General features: G+C 43.3%; 1 protein-coding gene and 1 pseudogene across 25 annotated transcripts in view; one reads left to right on the top strand and one right to left on the bottom strand.

Moving 5' to 3' along the window:
- LOC138842975 (zinc finger and SCAN domain-containing protein 30) overlaps positions 1-19,296 on the top strand; it is a 140,390-nt gene that overhangs the window by 87,594 nt on the left and 33,500 nt on the right. The window lies entirely within an intron of this gene.
- On the bottom strand, positions 10,631-11,923 carry LOC100351914 (zinc finger protein 330 pseudogene; annotated as a pseudogene).

The raw sequence follows: 19,296 nt of genomic DNA on the forward strand, positions 1-19,296 counted from the left end.
GGTACCTTTCCTCCACATCTTCACTGGCATTTATTGTTTTTTTGATTTTTTTGTATGAGAACCATTCTTTTTCTTTAAGTTTTATTATTTATTTGAAAGGCAGAGTTACAGAGGCTGGGAGAGAGAGGGGGAGAGAGGGGAACAGTTGGGGAGTGGGTAGGAGGGGGGTCCTTCCATCTGCTTGTTCATTTTCCAAATGGCTACAATGGCCAGGGCTGGGTTGATCCGAATCCAGGAGCCTGCAGCTTCTTCCAGGTCTCCCACGTGCATGCAGGGACCCAAAGAATTGGGCCATCTTCTGCTTCCCCAGGTCATAGCAGAGAGATCGAAAGTAGAGCAGCCAGGACTTGAACTGGTGCTCATATGGGATGCCAGCACTGCAGGCAGTGGCTTTACCTGCTAAGCCACAGTGCTGGTCCTCTTGAGAGCCATTCTAATAGGGGTGAAATGAAACTTCATTGTAGTTTTGATTTGCATTTCCCTATGGCTAGTGCTCCTGAGCATTTATTCAAGTTCCTGCTGGCTATTTGCATTTCATCTTTCGAGGAATGTCTATTCAAGTTCTTTGTTTCTTAACTGGGTTTTTTTGTTTTGTTGAGTTCTTGAGCTCTTTATAGATTGTGGATATTAATCCTTTATCAGTTGCATAGTTTGCAAATATTATCTCCCATTCTGTCAGTTGTCTCTTTACTTTAAGTGTTTCCTTTGCAGTGCAGGAGTTTCTTAGCTTAATGCAATCCCATTTGTCCATATTTTCTTTGGTCGCCTGTGCTTCTGAGGTCTTTCCTAAGAAGTCTTTGCCTATGCCAATGTCTTACAGCATTCCACAATATTTTCCTCTGGTAATTCGATGGTATCAGGTGGTAGATTTAGGTCCTTGATCCACTTTGAGTGTTTATTTTTTGTTGAGAAAACTTATTTAATATAAATTTCAAAAGTACAACTTTTGGATGATAGCGGTTTTTACCCCCTCTAACCAGCCTCCCTCCCACAAACCATCCCATCTCCTACTCCCTCTCCCACCCCATTCTTCATTAAGATTCATTTTCAATTATCTTTATATACAGAAGATCAACTTAGTTTATACTAAGTAAAGATTTCAACAGATGGCACCCATATAGACACACAAAGTATAAAGTACTGTTTGAATACTAGTTTTACCGTTAATTAGCATGGTACAACACATTAAGGACAGAGATCCTACATGGGGAGTAAGTGTATAGTGACTCCTGTTATTGATTTAAGAACTGACACATTTATTAATGATGTCAGTAATCACCCAAGGCTATGGAAGCCTCTTGAGTTCACAAACTCTGACCTTATTTAGACAAGGCCATAATCAAAGTTGAAGTTCTCTCCTCCCTTCAGAGAAAGGTACCTCCTTCCTTGATGGCCCGATCTTTCCACTGGGATCTCACTTGCAGAGATATTTCATTTAGGCCATTTTTTGCCACAGTGTCTTGACTTTCCATGCCTGAGAAACTCTCGTGGGACTTTTTAACCAGATCCGAATGCCTTCAGGGCTAATTCTGAAGCCAGAGTGCTGTTTAGGGCTTTTGCCATTCTATGAGTCTGCTGTGTATCCCACTTCCCATGTTGGGTCATTCTCTCCTTTTTAATTCTATCAATTATTATTAGTAGACACTGGTCTTATTTATGTGATCCTTTTGACACTTAATCCTATCTATATGATCAATTATTAACTTAAACTGATCACTTTAGTAAGATGGCATTGGTACATGCCAGCTTAATGGGATTTGGAATCCCATGGCACGTTTCTAGTTCTACCATTAGGGGTAAGTCCGAGTGAGAATGTGCCGAAATGTACATCTCCTCTCTCTATTCCTACTCTTATTTTTAACAGGTATCAATTTTCAGTTAAATTTAAACACCTAAAAAGAATTGTGTGTTCATTAAATAGTTCAACCAATGGTAATAAGTAGAAAAAGAAAATAATAAAGAATAAAATAGTAAGCTATTCCTCGACAGTCAGGACAAGGGCTGATCAAGTCATTGTTTCTCACAGTGTCAGTTTCACTTCTACAGGTTTCCTTTTAGGTGCTCAGTTAGTTGTCACAGATCAGGGAGACGATATGATATTTGTCCCTTTGGGACTGGCTTATTTCACTAAGTATGATGTTTTCAAGATTCACTCATTTTGTTGCAAATAACCAGATTTCTTTTTTTAACTACTGTGTAGTATTCCATAGATTACCTATCCCATATTTCTTTATCCAGTCTTTGGTTGATGGAATTTAGGTTGATTCCATGTCTTAGCTATTGTGAATTGAGCAGCAATAAATATGGGGGTACAGATAACTTTTATTTGCTGATTTCATTTCCTTTGGGTAAATACCCAAGAGTGGGATGGCTGGGGGATATGGTGGGTCTATATTCAGATTTCTGAGGTATCTCCAAACTGATTTCCATAGTGGCTTTACCGGTTAGCATTCCCACCTGCAGTGGATTAGAGTACCTTTTCCCCCACATCCTTACCAGCCATTTGTTGATTTCTGTATGAAAGCCATTCTAACTGGGGTGAGGTGAAACCTCTTTGTGGTTTTGATTTGCATTTCCCTGACAGCTAGTGATCCTGAACATTTTTTTCATGTGTCTGTTGGCCATTTGGATTTCCTCTTTTGAAACATGTCTAAGTCCTTTGCCCATTTCTTTACTGGGTTGTCTTGTTGTTGTGGAGTTTCTTGATCTCTTTATATATTCTGGTTATTAATCTGTTATCAGTTGCATGGCTTGCAAATAATTTCTCCCATTCTGTTGGTTACCTCTTCACATTCTTGAGTGTTTTTTTGCACTACAGAAACTTCTCAATTTGAAGTAATCCCATTTGTTAATTTTGGCTTTGGCTGCCTGTGCTTGTGGGGTCTTTTCCAAGAATTATTTTCCTGTGCCAATGTCTTGCAGGGTTTCCCTAATGTTCTCTAATAATTTGATGGTATCATGTTGTAGATTTAGGTCTTTAATTTGTTTTGAATGGATTTTTTAAGGTGTAAGGTAGGGGTCCTGCTTCATACTTCTGCATGTGGAAATTCAGTTTTCCCAGAACCATTTGTTGAAGAGAGTGACCTTGCTCCAGGGATTGGTTTTAGCTTCTTGGTCACATATAAGTTGGTTGTAGATGCTTGGATTGATTTTTGGAATTTCTGTTCTGTTCCATTGGTCTACTCATCTGTTTCTGTACCAGTATCAGGCTATTTTGACTATAACTGCCTTGTGGTACGTCTTCAAATTTGGTATTGTGATGCCTCTGACTTTGTTTTTGTTGTATAAGATTGCTTTAACTATTTGAGGTCTCCTGTGTTTCTGTGTGAATTTCAGATTCATTTTTTCTAGATCTGAGAAGAATGTCTTTGGTATTTTGGTTGGTATAACATTGAATCTGTAATTGCTTTCAGATGAATGGGCATTTTGATGATATTGATTCTTCCAATTCATGAACATGGAAGATTTTCATTTTTTGTATCTCCTCCTATTTCTTCAAGGTTTTGTAATTCTCATTGTAGAGATCTTTGACATCCTTGGTTAAATTTATTCCAAGGTATTTGATTTTTTTGTAGCTATTGTGAATGGGATTGATCTTAGAAGTTCTTTCTCAGCCGTGGCATTGTCTGTGTATAGAAAAGCTGTTGATTTTTGTGTGTTGATTTTTATATCCTATTTTACCAAACTCTTCCATGAGTTCCAAAAGTCTCTTGGTGGAGACTTTTGAAAACTGTATATATAGAGCCATGTCATCTGCAAGTAGGGATATTTTGATTCCTCCTTCCCAATTTGTATCCCTTTGATTTCTTTTTCTTGCCTAATGGTTCTGGCTAAAACTTTGAGAACTATACTGAAAACAGTGGCAAGAGTGGAAATCTTTGGTACCAGAACTCAGTGGGAATGCTTCTAACTTTCCTCCATTCATTAGGACATTCGCTGTGGGTTTATCATAAATTGCTTTGTGTTGAGGAATGTTCCTTCTATACTCGGTTTGCTTATAGTTTTCATCATGACAGGGTGTTGTGTTTTATCAAATGTTTTCTCTGTATCTATTGAGATAATCATATGATTTTTGTTCTTCAGTTTGCTTTAATGTGATGTATCACATTGATTGATACCATCCTGTATACCAGGGATAAATCCCACTTGGTCCGGGTGAATGATATTTGATGTGTTGTTGGATTCCATTGGCCAGAATCTTGTTGAAGATTTTTGCATCTATTAGTCTGTAGTTCTCTTTATCTGTTGTTTCTTTTCCAGGTTTATGAATTAATGTGATGCTGGCTTCATAGAAAGAATTTGGGAGGATTCCTTTCCTTTCAATTATTTTGAATAACTTGAAGAATTGGAGTTAGTTCTTCTTTAAATGTCTGGTAGAATTCAGCAGTGAATCCATCTGGTCCTGGGCTTTTCTTTTTTGGGAGTGTCTTTATTACTGATTCAGTTTCTGTCTTGGTAATAGGTCTGTTTAGGTTTTCTGTGTTTTCATGGCTCAATTTATGTGTTCAGGAATCTATCCATTTCTTCTAGGTTTCCTAGTTTGTTGGCATACAGCTCTTTGAAGTAATTTTTGATGTTTCTTTTTATTTCTGTGGTGTCTGTTGTTACATTTCCTTTTTCATCTCTGATTTTATTGATTTGGGTATTCTCTCTCCTTTTTTGGTTAGTTGGGCCAATTATGTGTCAATTTTGTTTATTTTTTCAAAAAAAAGCTCTTCATTTTGCTGATCCTTTGTATTTTTTTAATCAATTTTGTTGTTTTCCTTCTACTAGTTTTTGGTTTGCTGTTGTTTTTCTAGATCCATGAGATGCATTGATAGCTCATTTATTTGGTGCCTTTGCAATTTCTTGATTTAGGCACCAACTGCTTTCAACTTTCCTCGTAACACTGCTTTTTGCTGTATCCCATAGGTGTTGATATGTTGTGTTGTTGTCTGTATCCAGAAAATTTTTTGATTTCTCTTTTGATTTCTTCTATGACCTACTGGTCATGCAGGAGTATGTTGTTCAGTCTCCATGTGTTTGCATATGTTATAGAGTTTCCCGAGTTGCTGATTTCCAGCTTCACTCCATTGTGGTCTGTGAAGATACATGCTATGTTTTTTATTTTTTAATTTGCTGAGATTTGTTTTATGGGCTAGCATGTGGTCAGTCCTAGAGAAGGTTCCATGCACAGGGGAGAAGAATGTTTAATCTGCAACTGTAGGATGAAAAGTTCCGTAGATATCTGTTAGGTCCATTTGGTCAATAGTGTTAATTAACTCTGCTGTTTCCTTGCTGATTTTCTGTCTGGTTGATCTGTCCATTGCTGAAAGTGGGTTATCGAAGCCCCCTGTTACTATTGTATTGTAGTCTATATCTCCCTTTAAATCCCTTAACATTTCTTTTAAATAGCCAGGTGCCCTCTAATTAGGTGCATATACACATTTATAATAGTTACATCTTCCTGTTGAATTGATCCCTTAATCATTACATGGTGCCTTTCTTTGTCTCTTTTTAACAATTTTTGTGTTAAAGTCTATTTTGTCTGATATTTGGATAGCTACACCAACTCTTTTTTGGTTTCTGTTGGCATGGAATATCTTTTCTCCATCCTTTCATTTTCATTCTAAGTGCATCTTTGTTGTTGAGATGTGTTTCTTGTAGGCAGCAAATAGATGGGTTTTGTTCTTTAATCCATTCAGCCAGTCTGTTTCTTTTAACTGAAGTTGATTCATTTACATTCAAGGTGGCTAAGTAATGACTTTGCCCTGCCACTTTTCCATAAATACTCCTATATTTTACTTTGGATTTCCTTTGTTCTTTTAATGGGAGATTTCCTTCCTTTACCTTCTTTTGTAGTGATGACCTTGTTTCTGTGTGCAGTATATCCTTAAGCATCTTTTGTAAGGCTAGATGGGTGGTGACAAATTCTTTCAACTTCTGTTTGTTGTGGAAGGTCTTTATTTCACCCTCATCGATAAATGAGAGCTTCTTAGGGTATAGTATTCTTGGTTGACATTTCTTTTCTCTTAAGACTTGGAGTATATCTCGGCATTCTCTTCTAGCTTATAGGGTTTCTGATGAGAATCTGCTGTGAGTCTTATTGGAGATCTTCTGAAAGTAATCTGACATTTCTCATGCACATTTTAGAATCTCTTCTTTGTTTTACTGTGGAGAGTTTGATTAGAATGTTTCATGGTAAAGGTCTTTTCTGGTCATGTCTATTAGGAGTTCTATGTGCTTTCTGTACTTGGATGTACCTTTCTTTCTCCAAATTGGGGAAATTTTCTGTTAGTTCCCTAAATAGGCCTTCTAATCCTTTCTCTTTTTCCATGCCTTTAGGAACTCCTAGAACCTGTACGTTGGGTCATTTGATAGTATCCTGTAGATTCCCAATAGTGTGTTTTTAGTTTTCTAATTTCTTATTCTTGTGTTTGGTTTGAATGTACAAATTTCCTGTGCTTTGTCTTCAAAGTTAGATACTCTTTCTTCTCTTAACCGATTCTGTTGTTAAGGCTTTCCACTGTATTTTTTAAATCTATTGAATTCTTCATTTCCAAGATTTTGATTTATCTTTAAGATCTCAATTTGTTGGGAAAAATTTTATTTCATGTCATGTATGGATTTTTTTTGTGCATTTGCTTTTTTTATTATTAGGCAGAGTTAGAGAAAAAGACAGAGAAAGGTCTTCCTTCTGTTGGTTCACCCCCCAAATGGCTGCTACTGCTGGCATGCTGCGCCAATCTGAAGCCAGGAGCCAGGTGCTTTTCCTGGTCTCCCACGCAGGTGCAGGCGCTCAAGCACTTGGGCCATCCTCCACTGCCTTCCTGGGCCACAGCAGAGAGCTGCACTGGAAGAGAGACTAGAACCCAGCACCCATGTGGGATGCCAGTGCCGTAGGCAGAGGATTACCAAGTGAGCCAAGGCACCGGACCCCTTTTGCAATTGCTTTTGATTACTTCTAAGTAATCCTATGATCAATATTTTGAATTCCATTTCTGGCATTTCTTCAATCTCATCTTTGTCGCTCCCCGTCTTCATGGAGGAACGACACAGGACCCTGCGCTGTTCTTTTGTCTGCTCGGCCCTCCCCGGGTTTGCTGCTGGTTCTTCCCGGGTTGGCTACTGTCCCTTCCACCTCCGTGGAAGGGCGGTTCCCCCTAGCCACTTTCCCCACTTCCGCAGGGGAGCGGCACACCGCCGGCCGGCTCTCTCGGGGGCTGCTCAGGTGTTCCTTCAGATAGATGTTCCCCTTAGATGTTCCTGGTGCATGTTGTCTCTCTCCTCCTTTATAGTCCTCTTCCACCAATCCCAACTCTGCTACCCACACGCCGAGTACGCTGCTCTCCTCCAATCAGGAGCAGGTCCTGCAGCTTATTGGTTGAACTGGAGGTAGCTGTGTAGAAGCTGTTTCTCCCTTCTCAGCGCCATATTGTGGGAGAGCAGATGCATAGAATAAGTCTTAATTCGAGTAACTTAGTCTAGTCCGAGTTGCTCCCAGTTGCTCCCCACAATCTTCAGAGTGTAATATTGAAGTGTTGTGTTCTTTTGGGAATGTCATGTTGTCTTCCTTATTCTTCTTGAATTGGTGAGTGAGTTCAGCATTTGTGGAGATACTCATTGGTTTCTTTTTTTTTTTTTTTCCTTTGTGGTGGCTTTTATCTTTGGACCATGTCTGAGTGGATTAGTGGAGTGTCTGCTTTCAGTGAATACATAGAGGCATGTGGTGGGTGTGGCCAGGGAGCTCTGTTCAGGATTCCAGGGTGAAGGCTGTGTCTGAGGTGACACACCCAGGTTTGGTATGGTAAATCTCTCTCTCTTTTTTTTTTTTAAATTAGAGAGGAGGTTTGTTCTTGTCTGTTGGCATAGACTCAGCTGAGCTCCTCTCCTCAAAGGAGACCAGTGCCTGCGAGCCAGCCCCAGTGGGTATATTATCCATCTGCTCTGCCACAGGGACCACACAAAGGATCTGTGCTGTCCTCAGTGTAAGCTCAGATTCTCCAGCAACATCCCTTGCCAGGGATCCAGGGAGCCCTGATCATGTGGAGCCTCCCAGTGACTGCTCAAAGTCCCAGCCACACCCTGAGTCCTCCCACACAGCCTCAATGTTATCGCATTCCCAGCACACAAGCCTCCCACAGTCACGAGCACCCAGCCCCCTGTCTGTCCTTCCTGGATTTGTGATTTTCCACCTGGCTGGTTGCTGGGTGCAGAGACAAGTTGGCGCAGCTGTTATGTGTGTCCAAAATGGTGCCTGTTCTCTGTCAGCTTGTTACAGGATGCCTTTGCAGGATGATTGGAAGAGAGAAAATTTGTTTCCCCTCTATTTTCTCGTCTAGTTTGGCAAGTACACTATCCCCCACAGAGCTCCAAACCAGATAACCTGTAGGCTCTTCCTGCTGCTTTTTTGCCAGTGGCTTGGACTGCTGCGGTCTGGTCTCACTTCTCACTCCAACACTTGTGTGGGGCCTCTCTGCTGCTGGGGTCTTAAGTTGTGTGCGTCTTTGTCCTACATGTAGGTCCGCTGTGTTCCACTAACCAATTTGTTAGTTTCCTCTGCTGTTTTCTCCCTAACTCTTCCCTGAGACTGCACTCTTTCCACTTCTTTAAAACTATCTTCTAGACTTGAGCAGCAAGCTCTCTCCTGCTCCACCATCTTAATCCAATTCCTCCTATTTGCTTTCTTGCTGAGATGCACATGCTGGCTCTACCAGTTTTATTAGCTTGACAATATATGAAATGTTTTTGGGTCTCAGGTAAATATTTTGTTAAAAAATATTTATTTGAAAGGCAAAGACTGGCCGGCGCCGCGGCTCACTAGGCTAATCCTCCGCCTAGCGGCGCCGGCACACCGGGTTCTAGTCCCAGTCAGGGCGCCGGATTCTGTCCCGGTTGCCCCTCTTCCAGGCCAGCCCTCTGCTGTGTCCAGGGAGTGCAGTGGAGGATGGCCCAGGTGCTTGGGCCCTGCACCCCATGGGAGACCAGGAAGAGCACCTGGCTCCTGGCTCCTGCCATCGGATCAGCGCGGTGTGCCGGCCGCAGCGCGCCGGCCGCGGCGGCCATTGGAGGGTGAGCCAACGGCAAAAGGAAGACCTTTCTCTCTGTCTCTCTCTCTCACTATCCACTCTGCCTGTCCAAAAAAAAAGAAAAAAGAAAAAAAAAAGAAAAAAGGCAAAGACAGGTTGACACGCACAATAGACACACAAGAGTGTGCCCATCCTCTGGTCACTCCCATCAAATGCTTAAAACAGCAGGGCTGGGCTGGGTCAAAGTGAGGAGTCAGGAACTTAATTTTAATTCTGGTCTTCCATGTGGGTGGCAGTGACCAACTAATGAAGCCTCCTGCCTCCCAGGGTGTACATTAGCAGGAAGAAGGAATTGAGAGTGGAGCTGAGACTTGAATAGGCATGTCCCTGTGGTTGTCTTAATCACTGCTCCCATAACTGCCTCAGGTTCATAATTTTTACAGTGCAAATACTAGTGCCCATCTCAGTGGATTGTTGTGAAGATTGGTTAATATATGCGAAGCACTTAGAGCATTGCCTGGTGTCACTCCCCAACTCGTGGAGGAACGGCACCTGACCGGACGCTGTTTTCTTTCCCCGGTCTTTCCTGGATTTGCTGCTGCTCCCCCGCCTCCGCGAGGAGCGGCACCCCCGCCGCTCCCCTGCTTTCGCTGAGGAGCGGCACCGTGAGCTCTCCGCCCGACTCTCTCAGGGGGCCGGCGCATGTTGTCTCTCTCTCTCTTTTATAGTCCTCTCCCACCAATCCGTGCTCTGCTGCCCACGTGCTGAGCACGCCGCTTTCTTCCAAACAGTGGTTGGGTCAGGAATCAGCTAATTAACGAAGCAGCTGTGTAAGATTTTACTCTCTCTCAGCCCCATATGATGGGAGATCAGATGCATAGTTAGTCTTAATAGTCTCAGTGGTCTAGTCTAGTCTCGGTAGTCTCAGTACTTATTTTGCCATGTTGCGGGAGACAGGCCCTGCTCCCCACAGCCTGGTACCTAGTAAATCATTGCTGTTAATGCTGTCACTGAGTTCTCACTAAAGATTGAACAGGGTAACGAGATGCTACATGCAAGCTCAGCTCTCTCAGATCTGCCATGAACTAGTGGCATTTGAAGCAGTTTGATTGGGGACGTGCACTGAAATAGTCCGCTTTAATACAACCATTAACTTTTATGCAGACCAAATCCTACAGTTTCCCCAATTGAAAAAAATTTTTTTCTTTTATTAGTTTGCTCAGACTGCCATCAAAAATACCACAAACTTGGTGCCTTACACAACATAATTTTTTATTTTTTATTTTATTTTTTTATAAGTGAAACACTAATTTATTAAAATAAATTTCCTAAGCGACACATTTGTAATGATGGCATTTCTGATATTATGTCTCTAAAAATGGTGAGCAGTCACCTTTGTCAATACATTTAGGCATTAGTAATAGGTACTGGTCAGGACATATACTGTGAAGAGATGGACTGAGTCAGTTGCTAAAACAAATACTGTGACTACTTAAGATAACATAATATTTAATGAAAATTTATATTATAGCATTCATTTTGTGGACAGACATAAAAGCAAGAATACAGTAATTCATTTTATCCACGACTACATTTTATAAAATCAGATACAATGAATTTATAAGCAGTGTTTTAATAAAAACAGTAATTTAATTTCAAATAAATATATTACCTATTCCTTTATCCTATATATAGGGATCTAATTGGCAAGCCTACTAGATTAGAGACCAGTAATAATCTAATTCATGATGCCTCATTTGCTTGAATCAATAAACATCTTACATTTGAACCTTATTTTTTATGCTATAAGCCTGATTATTAATTCCTATAAAAATGCTATGCCCCACAAGTTGGCCCAGTAAATGTGACTAGTCTTTTGCCCAAGGCCAAATGCTAGTACTTTGAATATCTGCACACGATTTATCAAGCACACACACATTCCTGCTTCTCTCGCACAAGGTCACCAAGGGCAAGCAGCTCTCCTAGTTCTCTTGGTCCTCATAATGAGCATAACCGCTGGCATAAGTCCTTCCTAAATTCAAATTTGTAAACAAATCTGACTCAGCATCTGAATCCTTTCCACCTTCCTATTCCTCCTCCTCATCCTCTGCTTCGTACTCATCCTCCTCCTCATCACGGTAGCTGCTCTCCCCATATTTGTCAGATGAAACGTTCTTCCAATAAGCCTCCTACCCAGAAGCTCCATCGCCCTCTTCACCTCCAGCCTGCCTGCCACTTTCAAGGAGCGTGTTGACATGCTGAGATCCTTGGTCTCCTGAGTTTCATGTCCACATTTAGGGCAAGGAGGTCGCTTTCCTTTTTCTTGCTTAAACACTTTGCTCCTTGTATGATCATCACAGAAACAAGCCTTACAACGGAGACATGAATGCTGACCAAGTCGATCGCACGAAACACAAATGGCTTGATGTTCAAATTGATCATCCTCGCAGAGAAAATTATGGCAAAAAGAGCAACTGACTATTCTGCCTCCTTGATCCAATACACCTCGTTCACACTCAACACACTCAGCGTCAGTAAGAGGGCAGGCACGGGCATGTGTACTGAGACATTTCCTACCATGGCACACCCAAGCTTCACAGAGGTAACATTGCACCCACCATTGCCAGGCCAGTACCATACACACCAGCATGCTTTCTCACACAATCAGAAGATTTCATCATGCATTTTGTTTTCCCACACTGTGCACAAATTGGCAGCTTCTGTACAGAATTACAAAAGTAGCAAAATGCTCTATTTTTCTGCCATCTCTGACACTTGTCACATTCCATTGAAGCATTACACGGGTGTTTAGCTAAATCTACAGTGCTTCTGGAGGCTCTTAGTTGTTTTTCACGTTCCTGGCGGTTTTCAGCCTTTTTCCTTGCACCAGTCTTTTTTTTTTTTTTTTTTTTTTTTTTTTTTTTTTTGGCATTTTTCCCTCCTCGAGCGCACCGGGCTGACCAGGCTCGGCCTAGTGGGGAGGCCGGGATCGCTCCTGGGACAGAAGGACAGGGAGTGGCGTGAGGCCGGCTCGCGACCGCAGGAAATCCAATCTGCGAGCCAGCCCTCCAGCGACAGAACCACTAACACCCACAGACAGGGCAGGCTTCAGACATTCGGAGCCCGGCCGGATCACAACATAATTTTTTAAAAAGATTTATTTATTTGAAAGTCAGAGTTACACAGAGAGAGGAGAGGCAGAGCTAGAGAGGTCTTCCATCCAATGGTTCACTTTCCAATTGGCCGCAATGGCTGGAGCTGCACCAATCCGAAGCCAGGAGCCAGGAGCTGCTTCTGGGTCTTTCACATTGGTGCAGGGGCCCAAGCACTTGGGCCATCTTGTACTGCTTTCCCAGGCTATAACAGAGATCTGGATCAGACGTGGAGCAGCCAGGTCTCGAACCAGCACCCATATGGGATGCCGGCGCTTCAGGGCATTAACCCACTGTGCCACAGTACTGGCCCCTACACAATATAGTTTTTTTTTTTTTTTTAAATTTATTTGAGAGGCAAATTTACAGAGAAGGAGGGAAGGAGAGAAGGAGGCAGAGAGAGAGAGAGGGAGGGAGGGAGGGAGAATTCTCTCATCCTCTGGTTCACTCCTAAGAGGCTACAATGGCCGGGGGAGAGAAGGGGAGAGAGAGGAAGGAAGAGCTCTTCCATCCTGCTGGTCCACTCCCCAAATGGCCTCATTAGCTGGAGCTGAGCCAATCGGAAGGCAGGAACTAGGAGCCTCTTCTAGGTCTCCTGTGCAGGTGTGGGAGCCTAAGGGCTTGGCGATCTTCCTTTGCTTTCCTAAGCCATCACAAAGGAGCTGGATCAGAAGTGGAGCAGCCAGGACTCGAACCATTTTCTATATGGGTTGCCTGTGCTGCAGGTGGAGGCTTGACCTATTATGCCACAGCACCAACCCCAGAATTTATTTTCGAAGTTCTGGAGGCTACAAGTCCACGATCAAGATTCCAGGGTTGGTTTCTGGTGAGGGCCCTCTTCCTGCTTGTAGACAGCCACCTTCTCACTGGGTCCTCACACAGCCTTTCCCCTGTGCACATTTTGTGTGTGTGTGTGTGTGCACACACATGCAAAGAGAGGTGTGAGCATTTTCGTATGAAGACATCCATCTTATTGGGCTAGGGCCCAACTCTTATGACCTCATTTAACCTTAATTGCCTCTCTATGGGTCTTATCTGCAAATGCAGTTACGTTGGGGGTTAGGGTTTTACCTTGCACGTTTTGGTGGGACACCGTTCAGCCCATAATAAGGATCGGCCATTAAATTAGCTAAAGGAGTCTGATTACCTGAGGAATATATAATTTTTTTTTTCTGAATTTGAATTTCCTCATCTGCAATGTGGGACCCTCTGAAACATTGTGGCTGGATTTGTTTGGGAATTCTGATAATTTTGATTTTTGAAAGAAAACAGTGCATGTATACCAAAGTATATGTTACATCTCAATAAAGCCTGGGGCAGCACCCCTTGATCAAACACATTAACCTATATAGAAGCAAAATGTATAAATGTTCACACTAAGTGGATAAATATATTATTTAGAAAAAAATCTGTTGGCACAGATAGGGTTTTTGCTGCCAAGAGTGTACAATGTACTTAGTGAAACATACTTTGGGTCTCAGAGCTACTTGTATTTTACAATTGCAGGTGAGAACTGCAGGCTTTCATCAAAAAGCTTTGGAGAGGGTTAAATATGTAAAGTACTTGACATATTGAATCTCAGTAAACTATAGTGATTGTTGATTTCGCATTAGGACGAGTTTGATTTTGCAGAAGTAGAACAGTAGCAGCCCCGTGGTGCTGTGGAAGTTGAGGGGTTCTCAGGAATGTTCCTCAGGTTCCTTGACAACTCGGGCCTGGCTGCACCACCGGTTGTGCTTTGCTGGAGGGTTTAGCTGAAAGTGAAGGCACTGGGAGGCCCACCCTCAGTGAGCAATGAGAAGGAGGGGCTGTGTACGGAGTGGTGGTGGAGAGAACTCCACGTATACGGATTCCTAAATAATAAAAATGATGACAGATACTTCCCAAGTAAATGGGAATGTGATGCTGTTGGGGAAGGAACCTGAGATTTGGTAACAATACCTGGATTCCAGCCTGGGTTTTGCTGGCTCTGTGGTCTTGAACAAGTTACTTAATTGGATTAGTTTTTTGTTAGTGTGATGAGGATTACAAGGTAGACTTTGTCTACTTTCTCTGAGTTGTGTGAAGATCAAACAAGACATTGTACATAGAAGCATTTCATAACACTACTAAGTCCAGAGAAATGATAGGGCTGTCTCATAAACATGTTCTCTTCAGTGCCTTTTTGGCAAAGGGCCCTCAGGTTCTCTTCCAAAGGAGAAGAGTTAATCACAGTTGAGTGTCTTCATTCAAAATGAATGAAGGTCGTCTCATTTCCTGCCAAACCAACCTTTCAGTTAGACAGGGGAATTCTGCCCCTGAAAGCAGCAGGGGGCAGTAGGGTGGGACCGAGCCTCTGAGAATGAAGTGTGAAGAACAGAACAAATAGGTATTTCCATATTGCTCTCTCTCACTGACACCTAGCTTGTGTCTTGTGATGTATATATCCCTCCTCCTGCTGAGGTTTCTGTTTAAAAATTTTATTTCAATTTGTGTAAATCAGATTAAGGATGTAATTATTTGGAAAATGAACATGTTTGCTGCTCTGTGCATTGTTAATGTGAACTTGCTTTTGCTACCCCACATCATATTTTTTCTTGCTGTTACTGTGTCATCAGGTTGTTTCTCTGTAATCCTTTTTTCTGCCTTAAGTGCTTTCCTTTGCTCTAATGGGCCATTGAAAATAGCCTGTTGGCTCAGGAAACACTGCCTGAATTACTAAAAGGACTTGGGCAAGGCAGCCTCGTGCAGTGGCAGGAGTGTGGGCGCCGCATCCTTAGAGCTGGCTTTGCACCTCAGCTCTGCGGCCCAGAAGCTTTGGTCCACACAAGGTCATTATTCTGAACCTCACCTTCCACTAACACAGAATGAGGAGACTGCTCCTCAGGCTGGGTGGTAATGGTTCTGAATAGCTTTGACCAGTGCTCAGTACAGGGGAGGTTGGTTGGTTGGTTGAAGATTTATTTGAAAGGCAGAGTGACCGAGGAAGAGAAAGAGAGGTCCTCCACCTCTATTCACTCTCTAAATGGCCACAGTGGCCAGGCTGGCTTTGGTCAGGCGTAAGCCCAGGAGCCTGGAAATTCATCCTACTCTCCCACGTGGTGGCAGGAGCCCAAATTCTTGGCCATCTCCCACTGCTTTCTTAGGCTCATTAGCAGGGAACTGGATGGGAAACAGAGCAGTCGGGATTTGAACTGGAGCTCTGATATGGGATACCAACATTGTTGCAGCTGGCATCTTAACCCACTACACCACACCAGCCCTGGGGGGGAGTAAGTTTATTTTTGGGAGGATAGGCTTTGGAATTTGACTCCAGGTCCATAGCTACCAGCTGTGAGATCTTGGCTAAGTCCCTTGTTTCTCCTGAACTCCTATCCTGAGTGTCACAGGATCACAAAAATTACTGATCTACAAGGATTGTTCTGAAACAAAAGAGAGCACAGATGAAGCCCTGGAACCAATGGGAGCTGCTCTCTCTAATGCCAGTTGCTCAGTGGCTCAGTGCACAGCCAGGTGGGTCTGGGTTTCAGCCCCACTTCTGCCACTTAACTGTTTTTTCCCGCCACTTAGCCTGCTGAACTCTATTTTCCCCCTTAACGAAATGGAGGATTCCATCTTCCTTGCGTCGTTTTTCCTGATGATTAGAGAGAATGTCTAGAAACATCTGGTGCTTGAGTCAAACTGCTTAATAGCTTGCAGTATTAGTAAGTCGTTTGTATCTGATTTGCTAATTGCGATTCTTCATTTGCTGGGCAATAGCCAATAACTGACAGTCGTATTTAAAATTTATTCTCTTTTTACACCTGTGCACAATTGCAGTAGTGAAAAAAATGAGTTCTTGGCATTTGGCTTAAGGGAAAAATGAGGCTGGGCAGATAATATCTGAGCTGGAGGCACAGCAGTAGGAAAGCAATTCAGAGTCCTCCGTGTGCATGTGTGACTCAGTTCTCATAATCACACTTTCCCAGGCCATAGCAGGGTTTTCAGCCTGCAAGGGAACCAAGCTGAGTTTATACCTAATGTTTATAATTTTTAAAAACAGTAGTTCTCATAGTTTTTCCCTTTTAAATGTGGTTTGGGCCAGGCTACCAAAGCCAAAAGGTTAATTACATATAGAACCAGGAAGTAAGGGCCCAAGGACAGCTACACCACGTAACTCAAAGCTTACGTTTTTCTAAAATGTGAGCAAGTGAGATTGAATTTAGTTGTATTTGGGAAATTTTTCTCCTCCCCAGTAAGTCCAGTTCACATATACACTTGCCACTTATAGTGTACAATGTTGTCTGACTTTCCTCTCTGTAGGTTGGCTTGCCTGCAGAAATTACCAGGGCATTGCATGATTTTATCTTACCTCGTGTCTTTTTGATAGAGTAGGAAGACAATTTCCTTATTCCTAATGATGTACTTTATCAGTAAAATTAATTCTTACAGTTACTTTAAAAACAAGATCATCAGTCTGGGGCCGGTGCTGTGGCGTATCAGGTAAAGCCATTGCCTGCAGTCCCAGCATCCCATGTGGGCTCCTCTTCTGATCCAGCTCTCTGCTATGGCCTGGGAAAGCAGCAGAAGATGGCGCAAGTGCTTGGGCCTCTGCACACACGTGGGAGATCTGGAAGAAGCTCCCGGATTTTGAGTAGCCCAGTTCTGGCCATTGTGGCATTTGGGGAGTGAACCAGCAGATGGAAGACCCCTCGCTCCCTTGCTCCCTCTCAGTAAATAAATCTTAAAACAAAGAGCATCAAAGAACTTCAGTCTCAGGAACATGTTACAATCTGAGTAATTTAAAAATGTGGATGTCTAATCAGGTCAATCTTCACACCCAAGTAACAGTGTATTAGTGTCCTAGGGTTGCTGTAACCAAGTGCAAACTGGGTGGGTTAAACCAACAGGCATTTGGTGGTCTCACAGGAGGGCCACAATCCCTGTGCAGGCCTTACGGAAGGATCTGTTCTATGGCTTGTGGAATCATTACTCCAGTCCATCTGACTTTGTGTGGTCTCCTCTCCGTAGGTCTTCATGTCCTATTCCCTGTGTGTGCGCACATGCGCGCATGTGCGTCCCTATTTCCCTTTTCCTAAGGGCCAGTCTCACTGGATCAGGACTCATCTAATGAGCTTATTTTCACGTGATCACTTCTGTCAAGACCTTATTTGCACACCAAGTGACATTCTCGGGTAGGTGGGGTTAAAACATCAACATGCCTGACCCAGGGGACACATTTCAATCCCTAGCAATGAGCTGGGTGCCTCACCAAGAAGGCTCAGACACTTTTCCGTGTTTACCCTATGCTCTTCCTTTCTTCACAGGCGTCTCTCAAAGGCAAGAGGCACTGGCAAATGCCAATGGCTTTAGTTCTCCGGAGTCAGAGTGTTCTTGATACTTTGTGCTTATTTTGTTTGTTTTATAAGCTGTGGAGAGGAGTAATTGAACATCTATATTGTGCCTTTTGTTGATGTCCTCAAAAACATAGCATTATTTTCAAGTCATTAAAAAAGCAAAACGTATTGTGAGATAGTTTAGCTGTATTCAAGCATGACTTAACATTTACAGAGTTGGCAAACACAGGAGCTAATGCAAGTTTTTTGTTGACTAAGTGCATTTAAGGCCTATGGTCAGTAGAGCAGAGCTAATGTAGAAGAGATTCCAAAGGAGGGAAAGTTGTTTTATGCTGAAGTTTGAAGGAAGAAAGAGGGGTACTTATTGCTGGAGAGGTCAAGGAAAAATCAGTCTAAAAAGGGAAAAACTATACAAAACTTTATTTTTAAGTACTATTTTTATCATTTTTTAAAATGTGGTAAATGTGGTAGTTTTTTTTTTTTTTTTTAAGGATTTATTTGGGCCGGTGCCATGGCTCAATAGGCTAATCTTCCACCTGCGGCACCGGCACACCAGGTTCTAGTCCCAGTCAGGGCGCTGGTTCTGTCCTGGTTGCTCCTCTTCCAGTCCAGCTCTCTGCTGTGGCCCGGGAGTGCAGTGGAGGATGGCCCAAGTGCTTGGGCCCTGCACCCGCATGGGAGACCAGGAGAAGCACCTGGTTCCTGGCTTCAGATCAGCGCGGTGCGCTGGCCTCAGCGCACTGGCCGCAGCAGCCATTGAGTGGTGAACCAACGGAAAAAGGAAGACCTTTCTGTCTGTCTCTCACTGTGCACTCTGCCTTTCAAAAAATTAAAAAAAAATTTTTTTAAATCAGTTACACAGAGAAAAGGAGAGACGGGGAGGGAGGGAGGGAGGGAGGGAGGGAGAGAGAGAGAGAGAGAGAGAGAGATCTTCCATCTGCTGGTTTACTCTCCAAATGGCTGAAACAGCCAAAGCTGGGCTGAGCTGGAGCCAGGAGCCAGGAGTTTCTTTCGGGTCTCCCATGTGGGTGCAGGGGCCCAAGGACTCGGGCCACCTTCTACTGTTTTCCCGGGCCATAGCAGAGAGCTGGATCAGAAGTAGAGCAGCCGGGACTTGAAGCAGTGCCCATATGGGATGCCGGCATGTCCCAGTGCCCATATGGGATGCTGGCACTGCAGGCGGAGGCCTTACCTGTTAAGCCACGGCCCCTTTATCAAGTTTTAAAGAAAATATCTTTATTTTTATTTTTATTTATTTTTTATTTTTTGGACAGGCAGAGTTAGAGACAAAGGTCTTCATTTCATTGGTTTCACCCCCCAGTGGCCGCTATGGCTGGTGCGCTGTGCTGATCCGAAGCCAGGAACCAGGTGCTTCCTCCTGGTCTCCCATGCGGGTGCAGGGCCCAAGCACTTGGGCCATCCTCCACTGCCTTCCTGGGCCACAGTAGAGAGCTGGACTGGAAGAGGAGCAACCAGGACAGAACCAGCGCCCCAACCGGGACTAGAACCCAGTGTGCCGGCGCCACAGGTGGAGGATTAGCCTAGTGAGCCACAGCACAAGTGAAAATATCTATTTTTATTTGGGAGGGATCTTACATTCAGTGATTCATGTCTCAATGCCCACCATAGCTTGGGCTGGGCCAGGCCAAAGCTGAGAGCTATGAATTCATCTGGGTTTTCCACCCATGCACACCTGGTGCCTCCCAGGGTTTATGTTAGCAGGAAGCTAGAATCGGGAGCAGAGCAGGGACTTGAACTCAGGTACTCAGGCATCCCAAGCAGCGTTTTAACCACTACACCAAATGCCCACCCTGGCACAGA

The sequence above is a fragment of the Oryctolagus cuniculus genome, chromosome 10 (genome assembly GCF_051225735.1).
Source record: "Oryctolagus cuniculus isolate XC-2025 breed Fujian yellow rabbit chromosome 10, ASM5122573v1, whole genome shotgun sequence".
NCBI classification, from domain to species: domain Eukaryota; kingdom Metazoa; phylum Chordata; class Mammalia; order Lagomorpha; family Leporidae; genus Oryctolagus; species Oryctolagus cuniculus.